The 20607-nt window shown below is 41.9% G+C and overlaps 1 long non-coding RNA gene and 1 pseudogene across 2 annotated transcripts in view; both read right to left on the bottom strand.

Annotated features, from left to right (window-relative positions):
• The window catches only part of LOC102261661, a 115163-nt gene that overhangs the window by 24837 nt on the left and 69719 nt on the right, over window positions 1–20607 (bottom strand). The gene's annotated exons all lie outside the window — the stretch shown is intronic.
• Window positions 17125–18477, bottom strand: LOC102261362 (annotated as a pseudogene).

The raw sequence follows: 20607 nt of genomic DNA on the forward strand, positions 1-20607 counted from the left end.
CAGCGGTTCTCAACCTGTGGGTCGCGACCCCTTTGGCGGTTGAACGACCCTTTCACAGGGGTCGCCTAAGACCATTTTGCATATCAGATATTTACATTACGATTCATAACAGTAGCAACATTACAGTTATGAAGTAGCAACGAAAATAATTTTATGGTTGGGTCACAACATGAGGAACTGTATTTAAAGGGCAGGAGGTTGAGAACCACTGCCATAGAGGATCATCTGTGGCTACAACAGCTCTCTCACTGTCATCACAGCTGATCCTCACAGTCAATTGGCCTGGAGGTCAATTCCTCCCAGAGATGCCAACAGCAATCAACGCTCAACTACAAGACTGTGCACACATCCCACACAGGGGTGCACATAGTGTGCCCAGCTCAGGTGACTGGGGAGGCTGAGCCACTGGGCCCTACAGGACACCTACTCCACAAGGCCACTCAACCAACTCCAGGAGACATAGCAGCTCTACCTAATACACAGACACAAACACAGGGAAGCAGCCAAATGCGGAGACAAATAGACATGTCACAAATGAGAGAAATGGAACCGAGCAAACTACTGGACACAGATAGAGTTCAAAATCATGGTTATAAGGTTACTCAAGTATATTCATGAGAGCTTCAAGAGACTTAGTGAGAGTTTCAAGAATCTTAGTGAGAATGTCAAAGACATAAGAAAGGACCAGTCAGAAATTAAGCGTACACTAACTGAAATAAGGAATAATTTATAGGGATTCAACAGAGTAGAGGATTCCAAGAATCAAATCAACGATTTGGAATATGAGGAAGCAAAAATCACCCAATCAGAAGAACAACAACAACAAAAAAGAATCCAAAAATATGAATAGTGTAAGGCAAGCATGTAAAATTCATGGCCCACAGGCCGCATGTGGCCCACAGCAAATATTTTTGAGGCCCAGCCAATATAACTGTATGTAAGAAATCTTTTAATTAAAGCTTCATATCTTAATTTTTACAATATCCTATTATACATAATTATTAATAACGAACTACAACATTCGCTAATGACTGATTACTATAATTGTGTTGCATTCATTTCCCTTATGCGCCTTACACACAGGTGCACCGTTTCTCTCCACTAATACTAGCAGCAAATATTTTAGCAGCCAATTGCCATGTCATTAGTCTTTGACTGACTTGTTTGGTGTGTGCAACAGGAAATATTTTGCTTTTGGAGAACAAGAAAAATAGGTGTATTTGTGTTACGCTTATTAATTTGTGCAGTTATTCAGTATCTGGTAAGTTAATGTTCAAGAAAAAATATTAATTTTTATTAAAATGTTTTATTATTTTATGTTAACGATTACTCATTTATTTCAGCCCTCTGTATTCAGTATGTCTCTATCAAAATAAACCTATGTTTCTATGAAAATTGAAGCTTTTGGTTTTCTGCCCCCCACATAAATTTAAACGTTATTTATTTGGCCTATGTTAGCCTTTGGATTTGACATGCTTGGTGTAAGGAGACACTATCTTCCCCTATCTGGTGAAAGAAGTAGACTTACAAGTCCAGGAAGCACAGAGAGCCCTAAACAAAAGGAACCCAAAGAGGCCCACACCAAGACACATCATAATTAAAATGCCAAAGGGAGAATCTTAAAAGCTTAAAAGCAGCAAAAGAGAAGAAGTGAGTTACCTACAAGGGAGTGAGTTACCTACATATGACTGTCAGCTGATTTCTCAAAAGAAACTTTGTAGGCCAGAAGGGAATGGCAAGAAATATTCAAAAGTGATGAATAGCAAGGACCTACAACCAAGATTACTTTACCCAGCAAAGCTCTCATTTAGAATTGAGGGTCAGATAATAGCTTCACAGACAAGAAAAAGCTAAAGGAGTTCATCACCACCCAACCAGTATTACATGAAATGTTGAAGAGTATTGTTTAAGAAGAGGAAGAGGAGAGAAAGAAGAAGAAGAGGGAGGAGGAGGAGGAGGAGGAGGAGAAGAAGAAGAAGAAGAAGAAGAAGAAGAAGAAGAAGAAGAAGAAATATGAACAATAAATGGCAACAAATACATATCTATCAACAACTGAATCTAAAAATCAAAATAAACAAAAAAGAAATCTAATGAACAAAATAAACTGGTGAATAAAATGGAATCAGGGGCATGGAAACATGGAAGAGACTGAGGAATCTCATAGGGAAAAGGATGGTTGGGGGTGGCAGGAAGAGATTAACCAAAGATCTTACATATGGACACAGTAGGATGGTGAAAGCATGGGCCAGGGTGGGAACTGGGTGGAGGGGGGCAATGGGGAGGGAAATACTCTCCACAATAAAGGTTTAAAAATAAATAATAAATTAAAAAATTTTTTTAAAAAGAAAACATTTGCAAAAAAGCTGGCATTTCTTATAATTCATTTATCTAGTTGTCATTCTTTACCCTCTGCTCAGCAAGCAGTAACACCTGCTTGGAGCCAGGCTTTATTTAGATGCTGTAATACAGAAAGAAAGGCCTCATAGCAGAATGTTGTTGTTTTTTGCTAAAACACAGAGACTTTAGAACAGACAGTGAGTGCATAAAGATCATGAAAGGGTGACCTTGATACCTAAGAGTCTAACACAGACCCGTGCATGGTTTGCCCCATTGCTCACAACCTGGGAAGAACCGTTATGGGGAAAGGGCGTCTCTTCTCAGAGTCCCTGATTCTGTCCTACTGTCATCTCAGTCTGTGTGTGAGCCCTGGCAGTGAGAGTTCTTGATTATCAAGCAGCTGTCTGACATTGAGTACTTGGCTGCACAGGCATCAACCTCAAAGCCAGCTATTTCCAACAAACACATTGCCAGCTACACAACTAGATAAAGAACCAGGCTTCATGTCCGTGAAGTTTCCTTTGCTTTAGAGATCTCCAGTTGACTTAGATAACTGTCCTTTTGGCCACTTGCATTTCCCTTTCTGTACTTTAATTCCCATTCTTATGGTTTACATCCCTAATAAAGAATAAACCTGTGAAATCCTAGTTACCCCACCCTCGACCATGATAAAAGCAGAACCCTAGGCCCATGTTCCCTTTCTCTCCGCCCCATCCACCCAACCCCCACAACTTCTCTTTGTGGCCCCAGGTGTGCGTGCACCCTCCAGTATCTGTAAGTAATAAACTATGTTTTTTCAAACTTTCCAGATGACTATTGCTGAGGGTAACTTACTATCATAGTAAGAACCACAAGCGTTACAACATAGGTTTTGAAAAGGGAGGTGTCTGTGGAAGCTCTCTGTGGGCCCAGGTGAGTGCCCCCAGACATTCCCAGCCAATAACTTCACTATCCATAGGCTGAGATTGACACAAAATATATCCCCACCCAATCCTATTGGCTACCTGACTGGCCCACCTATATCCAGTTTTGTTGCCTGGGAAAGAGATTAAAATGACAAGTTAGCACAGACTAGCAGGGCAGGTGAACAAAAGGGAGAGGGGGTCAGATTGGTGTAAGATATAGAGGTTAGTATTCCAACACTGATATGCCTAATAGGAGGCAAGAATTCAGGAAGCAAGAAACAGCTTGGACAATTGGTCAAGACACAGGACAATCCATATGCTCGTGGGAGAACTGGGGAGACGGGGAGTTTGTTTGCTTTGCAATACACTAAATGTTGGATTCGTCAAAGATCTGCTTCAAAGTACAATGGTACAATAGGACCTTCTTTTCTCTGCTTACAAGTCAGGGCATTTAAAACACATTCCTTAGAACCATATGCAGAGTTTTATTCCCTTGGAAGTGGTGGTTTCCTGGCCTGGAGACTTAAATCAAAAACATTTTATAAGAACTAAGAGGTAAGTTAAACACAGCTTTTTAAAAAAAGAGTAAATGTGGAGCCTAAACCTATGAGGTAATTATGTCCCTGTTCCTGTTATTACCTTCTACCCAGGAGACATTTTAAGAAGACTGAGAAAGAGCGGTGGTTGAAAAGAGAAAATTAACGTTATAGGCCTGTAATCGCCTTGATATTTTATAGAATGAATTCTTAGTTATGTGGTGTCAGGCATGACCTTGATATTGAAACCGCAGATAATCTCCAAATCCCCTTTTAGTTAATCACCTTATATCCCTGAAGTTTTGGCCAGAGCTTCAGACAAAGGCCAACATTGTCAGTAATGTGTCTCAGCCCTTCTCCCGAGTGAGGACTGATGCCCAGTAATGAATTACAGGCTGCAAAGGCAATGGGACAGGATAATGAGACAGCTGTGAGTCTGCCCTCATCGACATTGTATATTTCTCCCAATCATCTGAAGCAAGTCCACAAGAAGAGAATTCTAATGCTGCCCCAGTCACTGGTTTGCCAAAGTTGACCGCTTATGACACTAGTTTAATGACACTCGTTTTTGTGTATTTCCTGCCTGAATCCTAGAATGATTTGTTACTATGTTCCACTGGACAAAGAGCAACACAGAGCAGTGGCAAGAGCTGGGCTTTGGAGCCAGCTTTCCTGGGCAGCCTGCAGAGGGCTGTGTGCATGCTGCACGTCCCCCTCCCCTCTGTTAAGGGCTCACAGAAGTCTCCACAGCAAGTCAGCCAGTCCTGTGCATCCACGGACGGCAGAGTACACCTTCTCTGTAGAGTGCGTTCTGGGATCAGAGGTACTCGCCTGGAGCTTGTTGGAAATACAGAATTTTAGGCTTCTTCCCAGACCTACTGAACCAGAATCTGCATTTGACAAGGTTCCCCAGTGATTTCGTGCGTGTTAAAATTTGTCACACACTGGTTTCCAAAACTGAATCAACTGTGAAGAAAAGGGCACTGGAAAAAATATTTCCTTATAATCAAGAAAGTGAGTTACTAAGTACAATGGTGAAAACAAAGGAGAGTAAGGCTATGTCCTGGAGTAAGCAAATAGCTTGGTGGCATCATCCTTAAATGTGGGAACCCAGCCTGTCTCTGACGACTCCAGGGTGGAGGCTGATTGCAGAAGTCTCAGAGAGGAAGTACTTGATCGATGTTTAAATCTGGGACTGATGATTCCCACGGCACCAACCAAGCAGGCAATCGGCATGAGCCTCTAAGGATGACAAAGTGGCATCACAAGTAGGAGTAATAACTAAGGACCAGCAGTGAGTTCACTTTGCCACAGGCATTCAACAAGTCATTATGGTGTTTACTCACACCCTGTGACAGAGACAGGGCCAATGCTTCCCCATTTTAGAGGTGACGAAATCAGAGTTTAGGGAGATGGAGACTCCCTGCAGGTCAAAGGTCAGCAGGGCTGCTGGCAGAGCTGGGTCTCGGGCTCAGGCTTCAGCTTCTCTTGTTCAGTGTCCTTTACTGCAGACGGGCTCCCGTGAATGCTAATTAAGCATCTGATTTGGAGCAGTGATTACCAGGAAGGGGCCAGATGGACAAGCAGACAGCCACCTGCCTTCTACCTGGGTCACCTGCCCCCAGGTCCCTCATTAGGAATGAGTCACTCTGTCAAAGGCAAAGAACCTCTCTGCAAGCATGAATGCAGAAATTAGCTTATCAAATGACATGACCGAACTGAGGAACCAAAACAAGTAAGGGTTTTATGACTTTCTCAAAATGAAGCTACAGCCCTACCTTGGCGAGGGAGCGGGAGCGGGAGTGGGGAGGAGTAGAAGCTATCAAAAACTTGCCTTGTGCTGGGCACAGAACCTCATATTTCTATATGTAACCATCTATATCTATATTAAGCTAAACATGAGTTCATACTGGTGTCTCCACTCTCATCAATTACCTGGATCGTTCTAGCTTTCTCCCACTCCAACAGCAAGAAACTTAATGGCACCATTTTTCATCTCTTTATTTTATTCTGACTAGCTGTTCCATGGTGGGACCTTCTGCTCATCAAAGTCTCTAAGAACCTTCAAATCTCTCATATTTTGGCTGTTAATGATCTTTTTTAAAAATATTTTTAATTGACTTCAGAGAAGAAGGGAGAGGGAGAAAGAAACATCAATGATGAGAGAGAATCATTGATTGGCTGCCTCCTGCACACCCCCTACTTGGGATCGAGGCTGCAACCCGGGCATGTGCCCTTCACCAGAATCAAACCCAGGACCCTTCAGTCCACAGGCTGATGCTCTATCCACTGAACCAAACCAGCTAGGGCTCTTTCTCTCTCTCTCTCTTTTTTTTAAAATTGATTTTAGAGAAAAGGAGAGGGAGAGAGAGAGATAAGAACATCAATGATTAGAATAATTGATCAGCCACCTCCTGCACACCCCCTACTAGGAATTGAGCCTGCAACCCATTTGTGCCCTGACCTGGAATCGAACTGTTACCTCCTGGTTCATGGGTCGATGCTCAACCACTGAGCCACACCGTCCAGGCTCTTTTTTTTTTTTTAAATCCTCACCCAAGGATATGGGGTGGGGGGTTTCAATTGATTTTTAGAGAAACATCAATGTGACAAAGAAACACGTATCAGTTGCCTCCTGTACACATCCTAAGTGGGAATTGAACCCACAACCTAGGTATGTGCCCTGACCCAGAATCAAACCCGCAACCTTTTGGTGTACAGGACGATGCTCCAACAACCGAGCTACCCAGCCAAGGCGGCTTTCAATGGTCTCTTGATTATCTCAGGAGTCTACTTCTTCTTTCCAGACTTGATGATAAACATCTTTATGATAATTCTTCCAGGATTTCACACATCCAAATCATGAAAAAAATCATAATTAATTTAAAGGGCAACAAGCCCTAACTGGTTTGGCTCAGTCGATAGAGTGTCGGCCTGTGGACTGATAGGTCCCAGGTTCGATTCCAGTCAAGGGCATGTACCTTGGTTTCCGGCACATCCCCAGTAGGAGGTGTGCAGGAGGCAGCTGATCGATGTTTCTCTCTCATCGATGTTTCTATCTCTCTATCTCTCTCCCTTCCTCTCTGTAAAACATCAATAAAATATATTTTAAAGGGCAACAAATCTGACCTCATATGAGAGATACCATTTTCATAGTCAAAAATTTGAGGGTTCTAATTGTTTCTGTCTTTAGTACTAGTTTGAATTTATTAACTCCAAGCCCTCAACTTGCCTTTTATCTTAATCATGTTTAGGTAAGCTCTGTCAAAGGCCATGATTTAGCCAATGATCCAGAATTGTCCTGCCTCTGCTTCCCAGTCTCCTCAGATAGCACCTGGGCTCCAGGGTGGTCGGGACCACATTATGGCGCCGTGAGGAGGGCTTAGATTCTGCTCACCACCCCTCACCTGAGTCTCCCGATCCCCTTCACTGCCAACATGATGGTGCCATCTGTTTCTATTTATACTCTGGATCAACTCCCTTTTGGATAATTCTTGGAAAGGCTTCAGCAGAAAGGAAAGATTAAATTATCCACAAGCAAATTGTAAATTGTGTATCATGCTGCTTATATTAGCTAGGCTTCCTTAGTCAAAGGTATAAGAGGAAATATTTTGAAAATATTAATGTAGATTTATATGCACATTACCTGATCTTCTCCATAGTTAGCCACGCTGTTCACCTTTCTTGGCAGCAGTTAGGGAATGAGGTGAACAGAGAGGAAATTGGATTCTTAGAGGAGGAATGCAAAGAAAGTCAGCTGTTGACATTTTTGAAGGCAATATGTTTGAAAGTCTAAATTTCTTTTGTTCCCATTTTACATAACAGCTTGATGTAGAATTTTTCCTGTGGTGTAATTTAGAAGGCCATAAAACTACAGGCTGGAGCAAAGGGATATAAAATAGAAGAAAAAGAGAAGCCCATCCCTTTTAAGTCAAGGCTCTTAAAGACAATGTGGGCAGAAGGCAGAGAAGAGAAGAAACAGAGGTGGAGAGGTGACAATCACATTATGTTTTGCTTCTTTCCCTGGCCTGAATGCTGACAATTTGGAGAACAGTTAGGGCAGAGGGGTCCCAGCCTGCTCCCTATTTGGTATCCTGGGAGTGGAGCTTCTGCCAAGCCTAGAGAGACCAGATTGCAAGTAATACCAGCTTTGACTTTCTCTGCCAAGCCTAGAGAGAGAGACCAGATTGCAAGTAATACCAGCTTTGACTTTAGACACAAATGCCAGCAGGGCAAGCATCCCTCTAGTGGACAAAGAATGTGGCCATGGAAACAGGAGACAGTCATGGATACTAGAGAGGTCAGTCAATATCGCATGAACCCAAAGGACCCTTCCCTCCCCACTGCCAAGAGGACACAGTAAGCCACAACCCTGTCACAGTCACCAAAGAGCCATCTTGATGAGGAGCAGGACTGTGGTCAGAAATCTGTGGGACATATTTTTCACCTAAGGAGACTAAGCCTAATGTAAAAGGAATGCTTGAAAGTATTGTAAGGGACTAGCTCTTACAAATTTCATGTAGCAACTCTGACCTGTATACTCCAACCAACTTCGTCAAGAAAGGAAGTGAAGACTTCTGGGCAGCTCACAGAGTTGAAGGAGAAGCTGCAGCAGAAGCATGGGGGAGTGGGGGGTGGGCGGACTCTAACTGGTGGAAATGGAAGAGGGACAGCCCTCAAGGAAGGAGAGATGCTGTTACTAGAAGTAGAGGGAAGGGATGCTGAACAGACAAACGTACCATATGTTCACAACTTTTCCCTTAATAAACAAGGAGGCCTGGTCCAGGAAACAATCACTCATTCATTGAGGCGCAAGACTACAAAGTTGAATCAGTCATGGCCCCTGGTCTCAAGAGCTTACAGTCCAGTGGGAGGGGCCCACGGGAAAAGCAATATCACCTGCCTGACGGGCAGAGCAATGTTATGGGCAGAGAATATCTACTGTTGTAAGAATGAAAGGAAAGAATGATACTTCTCCTTGGAGGCATCAGGAAAGCCTGGCATTTGATCTGTGCCTAGAAAGTATATTACTGAAAAAGAAAGGAAGGAAGATATAAATAAATAAATCAAGGTGGAAGCACGAGAAAAAGTATAGAGGTGGGACTATAGTACACCATTAGGTAAATGCCAATAGCCAGACATGGTTGTGTTAAAGAACGAAAATCAACCAAGTAAATTTGAAGATCTAAGTGGCTTTGTGGTGGCCAGTGTTACCATAAATATTTCCTATTAAACTGGTTGCATTTTATCATCTTTCATATTGATCTGTGTACGAAGGTCAGGAAGGGCGCCATAAATATTTCCTATTAGACTGGTTGCATTTTATCATCTTCTTTCATATTGATCTGTGTACGAAGGTCAGGAAGGGCAAAGTTAGGCTAGAAAGCAATAATTATATTTCTCCCTTCACTTCCTTTTACACTTGCTACCTATGTTATATTCTTCTTGGCACTTCAATTAGCATTTGAACAACTCTAAGAAGTCTTGCTGTTAAGAAACCTTTTAATTGTGGTTTTATGAGTCAAGTTGACCACGGAACTCTTTGCTCATAATTTGTGTAAGGATGATCGCCAAAGTTGGCCACCAATAACTTCTCCCATTCTTGTCTGCTGTTCCTCCCATCAATAGAGACTTTATCAAATAGATTGTACTTTTATTTATTTTTCTAATTCTTCCCATTGAGGGTTTTCCCCCTTATTCCTGTAATTTGTATAGAAGCCTCCTCTTCCTCATGATAATAGTTGAAGAACAGTAAAAAGCTCACATCCTGGCATTAATCACTCAGAGTTCAAATCCCAACTCTACTTGCTGGCTTAGACAAGTTCATTCATCTCAACTTTCACATCAATAAAATGAGGATGTAAAAATGCTTGCCCATTATTTAATTATTAGTATTTTTCTTCTGCTATTATTATTTTATCTCTGATAATATTTTTCCATTTTTTGTTAACCACAGTTAAACTACCAGTCAGAACTTCTTATTGGCACAAGATAACCAGTATTACCATTGTGAGCTAAAATAATTCTGACTAAAAGACAAGAAGATTTATGTCTTGGTTCATCTGACTGGACCTCTGTCCATAAATGGTTAATGTCTGCTAGATTTGGGGAAATACTAGAAAGAACCTGAGTTCTCCTATCATTATTTACATTCACCTCTAAAGAGGCACTGGCCCAGAGACCACCTTTTCCAGCTTTGATGTTCTGAAATTCTATGGACATTCTCCTTCCTCCTGAAATCCCTGCCAAAGGAGCCACAACTCCATAGGGGTGCCTGTGGGCTCCCTTCCCTCCATGGACTGTATAAGACTCTTCCCAACAAGAAGCATTCTGGGGGATAACCAATATGGGGGCATAGGTAAACACCTGTACTCACTGCCTCCCACAACCACATCAAAATTACAACTAAAATACAGAACAACCACCATGCGAAACCACCTCTAAGCTGGCTGAATGGAAGTCCTACAACTAGAGAAGTAAAGAAGAAAGCACATTGGGATTGTGGCTGAGTAACACTGAGGCTGCTGAAATCCCAGATGTTCCTCTGAAAGGGCCCATGGACAAACTTACATGGTCCTGCTTCTTCCCAGCTCCAGCACCAGGGGACCCAGAAGCATACAAGGAGAAACTAGATTGTCTGGCATCGGTGCAGGAACTCTGGGTTGGCTTTCTCCCAGACAGGGGGTATCACAAAGGCCATTGTTCCTGTGCTAGGACTTGACCTGTCCCAGGGCTGACTGGCAGCCATATCAGCATGGCCTACTCCAGTGATGGCGAACCTTTTGAGCTCGGCGTGTCAGCATTTTGAAAAACCCTAACTTAACTCTGGTGCCGTGTCACATATAGAAATTTTTTGATATTTGCAACCATAGTAAAACAAAGACTTATATTTTTGATATTTATTTTATATATTTAAATGCCATTTAACAAAGAAAAATCAACCAAAAAAATGAGTTCTCGTGTCACCTCTGACACGAGTGTCATAGGTTCGCCATCACTGATCTACTCCATCCAGGTGATTCCCTGAGACCCTGCCCATCCAATTTGCAGCTCCTCCCAAGCTATTTGCAGCAGCTTTTCCATATGAATGGCCTGTCCCTGCTCAGGCTTCAGACTTCACTAAAATCTCTCAAGCTACAGCTAATGACAATGTGCCCCAAACCCTATCAATATAAGACCTAAGACCCAGCACCAGCACCAGCCTGCCTTGCTTCACAGCAGCTCTCCCACTGTAGTGGCAGCTGGTCCTCACAGCCAATTGGCCTAGAGGTCAACTCTTCCCAGAAATGCCAACAGCAATCAAGGCTCAACTACAAGACTACACACGGCCCACACAGGGGTGCACATAGTGTGCCCAGCTCAGTGACTGGGGAAGTTGAGCCATTGGGCCCTGCAGGACACCTACTCCGCAAGGCCACTCTACCAACTCCAGGAGACATAGCAGCTCTACCTAATACATAGAAACAAACACAGGGAAGCAGCCAAAATGCAGAGACAAATAGACATGTCACAAATGAAAGAAATGGAACCAAGCAAACTACTGGACACAGAGTTCAAAACCTGCTTATAAAGTTACTCAAGGGACTTAGTGAGACTTTCAGAATTATCTATCTACTCTCAACTTCAGACCAACAAGTCACTTGAAAGATCAAGTGTCCCTCCTCCAATCACCCAGCATTTCTACGTCAAAGATCATAGAAGGGGTAAAAGTTTCTTATTTTAATAAGCACAGTTTCATTGCTACTCTGCATATGTTCTTACAGCATCTTGAACATTTTTCTGTGTTCTACTTCATTGTATTCTAATGATCTGTTTACTTAATCAACTCATCTCCCTAGACTGAAATGTCCAAATCTTGTTTTAATCCTTACACCTAGAACAGAGGAAGTGTTCAATAAATTACTATTTCTGGGAACAGAGGAATTACTGGATTTAGAAGGCATAGGTTCTGAGAATATCAGAGGTATTTCAAGCTAAAAATAATTGAACTGGACACATCATTTGTACAAATTAGACACAGACTGGGCCAAGCAATTCAAGGCATAGTAGAGCAATCACAGTCATTTTTTCCTAAACTTTTTTATTATTAAAAAATTCATACATAAAGAAAAGTTATCCCTGGCCGGTTTGGCTCAGTGGACAGAGCGTCGGCCTGCGAACTGACGGATCCCAGGTTCGATTCTGTGCAGGGGCACATGCCCAGGTTTCAGGCTCCATCCCAGTTGGGGGTGCCCAGGAGGCAGCCAGTCAATGATTCTCTCTCATCATTGATGTTTTTATCTCTCTCTCCCTCTCCCTCTCCCTCTCTCTCTGAAATCAATAAAAATATATTTTTTTAAAAAGAAAAGTTATCCAAACAATAGTATAATGAACATTGTTATACCTACAAGCTAAGTAAAAAAACATTGACAATTGCTAATATTTAGCCATATTTGCTTTATCTATATTTATAAAGATTTACAGATGTTTTAAAATAGCTGTCGTACTTAATAAAAAGCCAGTCTTTATAAAGAGAACTTCTAAAGTAAAGTCATTAAAAGGTCATTTCGTTGCCCATGGAATGAAGAGCAGATCCCTGAGTGAGGCTTCTTCTAGGCCCTCTGTGATCTGGATCTTATTAACTTCTTTTTGAGGTTATCTGTGTCTGCCCCTTCACTTCATACTCTTCTCCAGCCAGGCTGAACTGCTTTAAATACTAGGATCAGCATCCAACTTTCTCTCTCCTGGGTCTTTGCTTGTGCTGTTCCATTTGCCTGGTACATTTTACCACCATGCACCTTCATCTGGCTGATTCCTACTTTGCTCCAGGGATTCCTGACACAGGCAGGCTGCTTAGGAGCACCCACTACATGCTCCCCCTAGTACTCCTATTAGAGCTCTTGAAACATGGCTGTCACATAATAAGAAATATATATTTGCTCTCTGCTCCCACCCCTACTCACCTCCAACCCCTTTTCCTAAAAACAACTCCTAAAACCCTTGGAATCTCCAAAGTGATAAGTACCTTTTGTATGACACTTTTTGATGACTGGTGGTTAGGGCTTCTGCATAGCCTCAGGATGGGGCCTGGTTGCCAGGGGAACCAACCCTGTGTTTAGAGAGTTGGAACTTTCAGCTCCACTCCCCAATCTCTGGGGATAGAAAGAAGAGCTGGAGGTTGAATCAATAACTAATGGCCAATGACTTAATTAATCATGTCTACAAAATGAAGCCCCCATAAAAAATAAAAAATAAAAAAGCCCTAACTGAAAATACAGGAAGGAAGGAAGGAAGGAAGGAAGGAAGGAAGGAAGGAAGGAAGGAAGGAAAAGAAGTTCAAATTTGGCACCATTTCTCGTGGATGCTAATAAAAAAGAAAAACCCACCCAGTCGGTGTGGCCCAGTCAATGTTGAGTGCTGACCCGTGAACCAGGAGGTCAAGGTTCAATGGTTCAATTCCCTATCAGGGCACATGCCCCAGTTGTGAGCTCAATCCCCAGTAGGGGGTGTGCAGGAGGCAGCCGTCAATATTTGGTTCTCACATGGATGTTTCTCTCTCTCTCTTTCCCTCTCCCTTCCTCTCTGTCTAAAAATCAATTTTTAAAAATCTTAAAAAAATAAAGTAGTAGAGGAAGAACAGGAATGTCCTTTAGTTGGTGAGTAGGAAAAGCAGGGAAGTTTTCACTTTATATGGCATATGTCTCTCTCCACCATTACACCTGATCTAGATGATAAAAAATGTATTTCATTTTTCTCTACGTCGCCCATACCTAACCAGAGCTTTCCACATAACAAGTGCTCAATGAATACTTGTTGAAAGAAAAATTTATGAAAAAGCACTAGACTTAGATAGGCATTAAGAACTGGAGGGACTGACTGCCATTGGCAAACCTTTCCTCTTTGGCCTTAGTTTCCCCATTTGTGCTCAATGACCTTCAAGGTTTCTTCCAGATCTCATACTCTACCATTCCACAGTGTAGATGGGAGTAGCTCCACCAGCTCTTAAATGCCCAGAGGTGACTATGACAACCACAGGTTCTATTGACCCAGACATGTAGAATGTCAACCTGAACGCATCAGGCACAACAACAGTCCAGAGGCCCTCCCTTTTCCCAGAGGACACCCAGAGACATATTATATGATCTGTCTTTTCTTCATCTCAGGCCTACTTCAAGGCCAACAGAGATTTAACAAATGGTTGCTATAGAAACAGCACTCCTCCCAGAAGCCTTTTCCCTCTCCGAGATGATCACTTCTGGTAAACCCTGGTGCATTCAGGACAGGTTCCTAATGAAAGCTGACACCAGGGGAGACACAGGAAATATAACGTTAAGTATAACGTAGGGCATTTGTAGTGAGCTTTCACTTACCTCAGGCCAACAGAGATTTAACAAATGGTTGCTATAGAAACAGCACTCCTCCCAGAAGCCTTTTCCCTCTCCGAGATGATCACTTCTGGTAAACCCTGGTGCATTCAGGACAGGTTCCTAATGAAAGCTGACACCAGGGGAGACACAGGAAATATAACGTTAAGTATAACGTAGGGCATTTGTAGTGAGCTTTCACTTATACCCGCTCATCTGATGCTCATGTAAACTGGGGAAAGTTACTGTCATTATCTCTATTTCATAGATGAAGAAACAAAAGCTTAGCTCAGACAATTAAAAAGAATTGCTGAAGTCACAAAGTTAGACACAAAAGGGTGATTTAAAGCTACATTGGATTTCAAAGCTTGTGTTCTTAACCACTAAGTGTTACTGCCTCATAAACGTACTCTCAAAATCACCTGGACCCATATCATGAAATCTTTCCTGCATGGAGTCAAGACCCACACATTCCAGACTGTACCAGGGCAGACCTAGCTTGGTCCCTTTCTGGTAACAAAACAAATCCAATTTCAAGCTCTATCCCCATCATAATTTCTGTGCAAATTTGTAGGTTAATTAACCTTAGCTTCAATTTCCTAATCTGTAAAATGAACATCATAATTGTTCCTACCTAATAAATTTGTTATGATGGCTACATAAGATAGTGTATGTAAAAGAACTTAACACTATGCCATAAGTGCTCATTAAATATTAGGCACTCATTTCTCTTTCATTCCTCACAATGACCCTATGAGATTGACGATATCATCTTCATTTTTAAGAAGCTAAAACTGAGGCTCAGAGAAGTTAAAAGCTTGCCTAAGGTAACAATGTTAACAGTGGTTCTACTGAGACATGAACTCAAATCTGACCTCAAATCCTGAGCTCTTAGTTCAAGATGCCTGTCTTCTGTCTCTTTTCACCCCTGACATGTCAAATACATCATAGGCTCCTATAACTGTCTGCTGTAACAAATTCAATGAATCAGCTGTCATTCCATCTTTCGCTTTAAGCCTTCCAGGCTATTATCTCCATGCACATTGAAAGGCAGGAAAAAATACTTTTAAGTTTCAGGATAAGAATCATTTTCATATGAAATCCATAGAGGGTGGAACATCTGATTAGTTAAAAAAAAAATTATTTAGGAAGAAAATAGCTCAAGGTAGCTTTTTTTGACCAAAATGGAAAAAAAAAAAAAAAAGGCAGATGCATCAAAGTAAAACATCAAGCTGCTTTCCTTTGGAGATGAAATTTAGCATTCCAAGATGCACACTTCATTTGCTTCAGGTACAAAACCATTTGAGTCTCTTTCTCACTAAGAATCAAGATATTTTCATAAGCAATAACCCAATTTTGATAGATAATTGCCCTTGGGAAGGGAGAATTTGGTATACACATTTCTAGAAATGAAGAAATATGCTTGGTTCATTTTAAACTGATATCCAAAGCATGAGGGCACTCATATTACTGGTGCTAAGCTGTGATCAGGAGCAGATCAGAATCCCTGTACATTCCTCTAAGTCAAGTCCTTAATATGAAGAAGCACGAATTCATTGTCAAAACTCTAGTTCCAGACACTGCTATGCTATCGGTGCCTTCATATGCAAGCCACTTTCCCTCTTTGCATTTCAATTTTAGCTTCGATGGAATAGGGGAGTAGGGCTCATTTAGGTCTCTTTTTGCTGAAACGATATTTTGTAAATCTGGGACTAATTCTGGGCATTTGTAAAGGATTAAGTAAAGTATATTAAATGTTACAGGTCACATTCTAATTTGTTTTGTCTGTGGAATTTGTTTCTTATGAGGCATATTTTCCCCTTCATTTTAGTTTATTTTATTTTATCTTTTTGCCTTTCAGGGTTGATCATAGTTAGGATTAGTACTCTATACAGACTATTGCATATTGTTGACATGTTGATGAATATTTTTTTTTAATCTAACATCTGTGTAGCGTTGTATGTACTTCAAAGCAATTTCACTGTCATTATCTCATTCCTTTTTCACCATTAACCCCTGAGACTGGAACCATAGTATTGACACACTGGGAAACTCATGGATTTGGAAGTCAAATAGCCTGAGGTAAAATTCCAGCTCAACCCTTTGTAAGTCAAGGGAACTTGGGAAAGTTTCTTAACTTTTCAGAACTCTCCTGTTTATTATCTGAAAAACAGGCAAGATGGTAACAATAAGGATTTTTTTTGTAAAACACTTAGCTGCCTAATAGCTGGTCTTTCCCTTTATTTGTGGAAGACACTCAATGCTAGAAAGTTAAGAGACTCCGCTAAAGTTAAGAGCTTGCCAAGGCACTATCAAACAAGAGGGAGTTGGGGGGCTGACCAAATTTAAGACACTTACAAAAAGTGTACTTTGGTTTTCTCAAATTTTTGTTTGAAGGATAAGTAATGGGTACATATAATAAGCGGGTGGGGAGACTAAGGAAAGCGTTAGTCTGCATCGGGGGCCCAGGAATTCTGGAACCACTGGCAACCTATCATTCACCTTGCACCCCATGGAACATTGATTGAGCGGTTACTGTTTTCCAAAACAACTGCCAGGCCTCTAGGAAAGGGAGGTGAGGTGGAGGAAATAAAGGGATAGAGTGAGATTAGAGTGAGGCCCTTAAGGTGCAGGGGTTTTTTCCCTCTGTGCCTTAGGTGATGGAGTCAATAGGACTGGAGTCCCTGATGGGCTCCAGGAGGGTTCTTAAGTCACTGTGGGCAATGGAGACACCAATACTTGTCCTCTTCAAGTTGCTGATGGTCTAGAGGGGACACAGCAATGGCTCCAGGAGACATGAGTGCTCAGACCAAGGTGTGACGGAGGGAAGGTGCTTCTGTGTGGGAAGGTCACATAAGCTTCCCAGAGAAAGTGATGTTAGAGCTGGATCTCTTTTTTTTTTTTCCTGCCTTTCCTATTTTAATTTCTTCTCAGTGGAACCATTGAGAAAACAGAAATGGTGATACTGAACTAGATATAAACAATCTCCAATGAATACCTTAATAAATAGCTTCAAAACAAGCATTTTTAGGCTCTAGCCATTATCCATTGGTAAATATGCATTTGTTGGCTTCTTTTTTCTTGGACAGTCAAGTCTTGAAAGCTTCAGATGTTGTCCTCCAGAACTTCAAAGTATTTTATTAAAGAATGGATTTCACTTACCTGCTTCATATTCTGGTGGCTACTCTACCAATATAAATTTAGTCTTCATAGATTTAAAAAATATATTTTCATAGCAGTAAGTCTGTATCCATTATTGTGAAGTTTGCTTTCAAGGGAATTTGATGTTCCATCATGAGTTAAATTACTTGCTCCCAAAGTAACTTCATTTGAAAGATGTCATAAAGTTCCTTGCTCTCTATTAAATTTCAAGCCATTCTGTCATGTAAATACAGTTAGATGGCGAAATCTCACCACCTTCATGGCAGTCGTCAAAAACGGGGCAGAGTCCACAGGGGGGCCGGACCAAGCCAGTAGGTGGGATGATTGGATTGACTGCTCTGTACAGTTTCATGTGTCCGTCTACACTGCCAACTGTGCCTTCCTTTGCAGCGATGATAGTCATCTCCACTTTCCCATCATATATGAGTGTACTTAAGATGGTTTCAATGTCCTCCATGGACAACTCTATCTTACTGATCCCCAATTCACAGATATATTTCCATCCCCAATTCACAGATATATTTCCATAGTTCATGAAGCAAATGAACTATTTCTATGTATCACTGGATTCTGTTTGCTTTCTCAGGCTGTTTCTGCCTTGGTTTGTAGGAAATTAATACACTGTTGGTTAAGCACCTCTACAAATTCAGATTCAAAATCCTGGTCACTGTACCAGGCTCCACCAGTCACAGACCGGTCAGGCTGCAGGTTATAGAGCATATACACCTTTTTCTTTGAGGCTGCTACAGACTTAACAGCTTTGATAAGCTTTTTACTTTCCAAATTCTTTAAAATTTTGTTAATTTCTGTTAATGGCAAATTACTTTTATACCGGATATCTCTGCTCCATATTTTTTTATTTCCTGCATCCTCTATGATCTGATATACTAGTTTTTCTTGGTTGTCTGGTCCCTTCATTTTACCAGCATTCTGAGAATCCTTTATTCTATACAGAAGGCCTGTATTGCTCCTTAAGAGATCCAACTGACCCATAGACAACAGTCTATTGATTGCCACTGCCCACTGCTGAGCTTCTATATGAGGCATTTCATTTTGAATTACTTGGTCTGTGATTCCATGAGGGAACTGTGGTGACATATCTATAATCCTGTTTTCTATTTCTACTGGATCCGCGTTGGGCGGCTGCAGCTTCACCTTCACCTCAGCCATGAGGACGCGGTTCCCACACCAGCGGGGTGAGAAGTGAGTAGTGGCCTGACAACCAAGCGGTCTAGAACTGAATCTTTAAGGTAAGGCTTAAGAGGAGTTGACCAAACTGACAAGAGGAAGAAATCATTCCAGGCAGTGGTGATGTTACTGAACAGGGGACCTGGCCCTGAGCAGGTCTGTCTAGGGCCAGCCAGGAGTGAGTGTGTTCTTGACTTCAGGAAAATTTTCTCAACATGAGTCCAGGTCAGTATGAGGGTGCATTTATTAAAGCTGGGAGCAGGAAAACAAGGAAGGGCTTAGCATAGAAGAAGCAACAGGAGAGCCTCTACTGGGCTGCCTCAGCTCTCTGGGAAGTCAGAGAAAAGGGGGCCTTGGAGTCAGGTTCAGGGAATTAGCCTGGCACGAGCTGCTGCTGCCTACTGCTCCCCTGGTTGCAAGTCTCGTGGAGACCCTTCGAGTTTAGGATAAGTATGCTTGTGGGGGAAGAAGAGAGGGAAGGGAATGGTGCACTGCTCCCCTGGGGGGAGTGCACTCTGGGTCCTTTGTCTTGATGCTTTTATCTCTCTCTTGCAGGCAGGAATTTTAGGGGAGGTCTCAGGGGAGGGTTTCAGTAGAATATTCATCAGTTTTCCAGGTGTGCTCTTCCAGGGTTGTGATCTCCACTGATTGGTCAGTGCCAGGGCAGGGGGTCATTAGTCATCGCAGCTAGTTCTGGTGTTGCTCACCTGGTTTTGCTGCTTTTCTGAAATACAACTGAGGCCTAAATGTTGTCTCTAGGGAGGTGACCTTCTGTATCTGGCTGTAAATGGCTCTGCCAGTTTGTTCAGTTATTTGTCTCAGTTTCCCTATTCTACTTGTCCTGGCTTACTGGCCTGTCTCAGTGAGACAAAGCCTAGAGCAGTGGTCGCCAACCTTTCAGACCTCACAGACCACCAGTGGTCCACTGACCACCGGTCGGCGACTGCTGGCCTAGAGCATTTAGAGAACCATAGATATGAATTTATAGGGAGCAGAAGAGGCAAGCAGAAGAAGCTGAAGACTAGACAGATAGGCAGTAAGGGTGAGATCCTAAAGGCTGTCAAAAACAAAATTTAAGTGAGCAAATTTTAAAGTTCTTATTCGCTTTATTCAGCAATTCACAAGTCAGGTAGTATCCAATCTAGTAGATAGACAGGCGCTCTGGCCTTGCCGGTGTGGCTCAGTGGTTGAGCATTGACCTATGAACCAGGAAGTCACGGTTCGATTCCCAGTCGGGGCACATACCTGGGTTGCAGGCTCGATCCCCAGTAGGGGGCATGCGGGAGGCAGTCAATGGATGATTCTCTCTCATCATTGATGTTTCTGTCTCTTTCTGCCTCTTCCTTCCTCTCTGAAATCAATAAAAATATACATTTTTTTAAAAAAAAAAAAGAAAGAAAAGAAAGGAGCTCTGAAGAATTGTACAGGGCAAGAGATTTTTATAAACCAAAGTGAGCAGGAAAAAGAATATAATAGGCATTTCCTGGTTGGTGAAAGCAGGATTACTTCCTTTATATGGAGCAAAGGGAAGTCTTGGAGCTGGGTTAAATAACTTGTGCTGAGCAAGCAAGTGCTGATCAGTTGACTTAGCCTTCCTTTGCTGGGAGAGCTGAACACACAAATTTAGTTAAGTCTTAGTTTGCTGGCCTAGGGCTTAGCATGAGTGACTCCATATTGGGCTTAATCTGGTTACTTTAACCGGCTTTGAATAGAATATGATACCATCCTATAGGCAGTGAAAAGGGTAAATGAGAAAGTACCTCCATTTGGTCTGTGAGAAATCCTACTGGCTGACACTCCTGAGGTTCAGGAGGACCAACTGGAAGGCTAATGAGGTGCAAAGTCATGGAAAATTCCTAGTCACCTCAATGGCACAAAAATTTTAGTTCTTTTCTGTAATACTTTAGAGAGGGGAAAAATTGAATTTCAAAGACATTCCCAGTTCAAGGCAGCTGTGGCTTAGTAGGCTAAACTTTGAAATCAGTTTAAATACTGGCTTTATCATTTATTATCTGTGTGACAATGGATATGTTTCTGAAACTCCTTGCTTCAATTCTATTACCTACAAAATAGAAATAATATTTCCTATCTTGTGGGGTTATTGTGAAATCAGGATAATATGTACAAAGGGTCTCG

The sequence above is a fragment of the Myotis brandtii genome, unplaced genomic scaffold (genome assembly GCF_000412655.1).
Source record: "Myotis brandtii unplaced genomic scaffold, ASM41265v1 scaffold86, whole genome shotgun sequence".
Taxonomy (NCBI): Eukaryota; Metazoa; Chordata; class Mammalia; order Chiroptera; family Vespertilionidae; genus Myotis; species Myotis brandtii.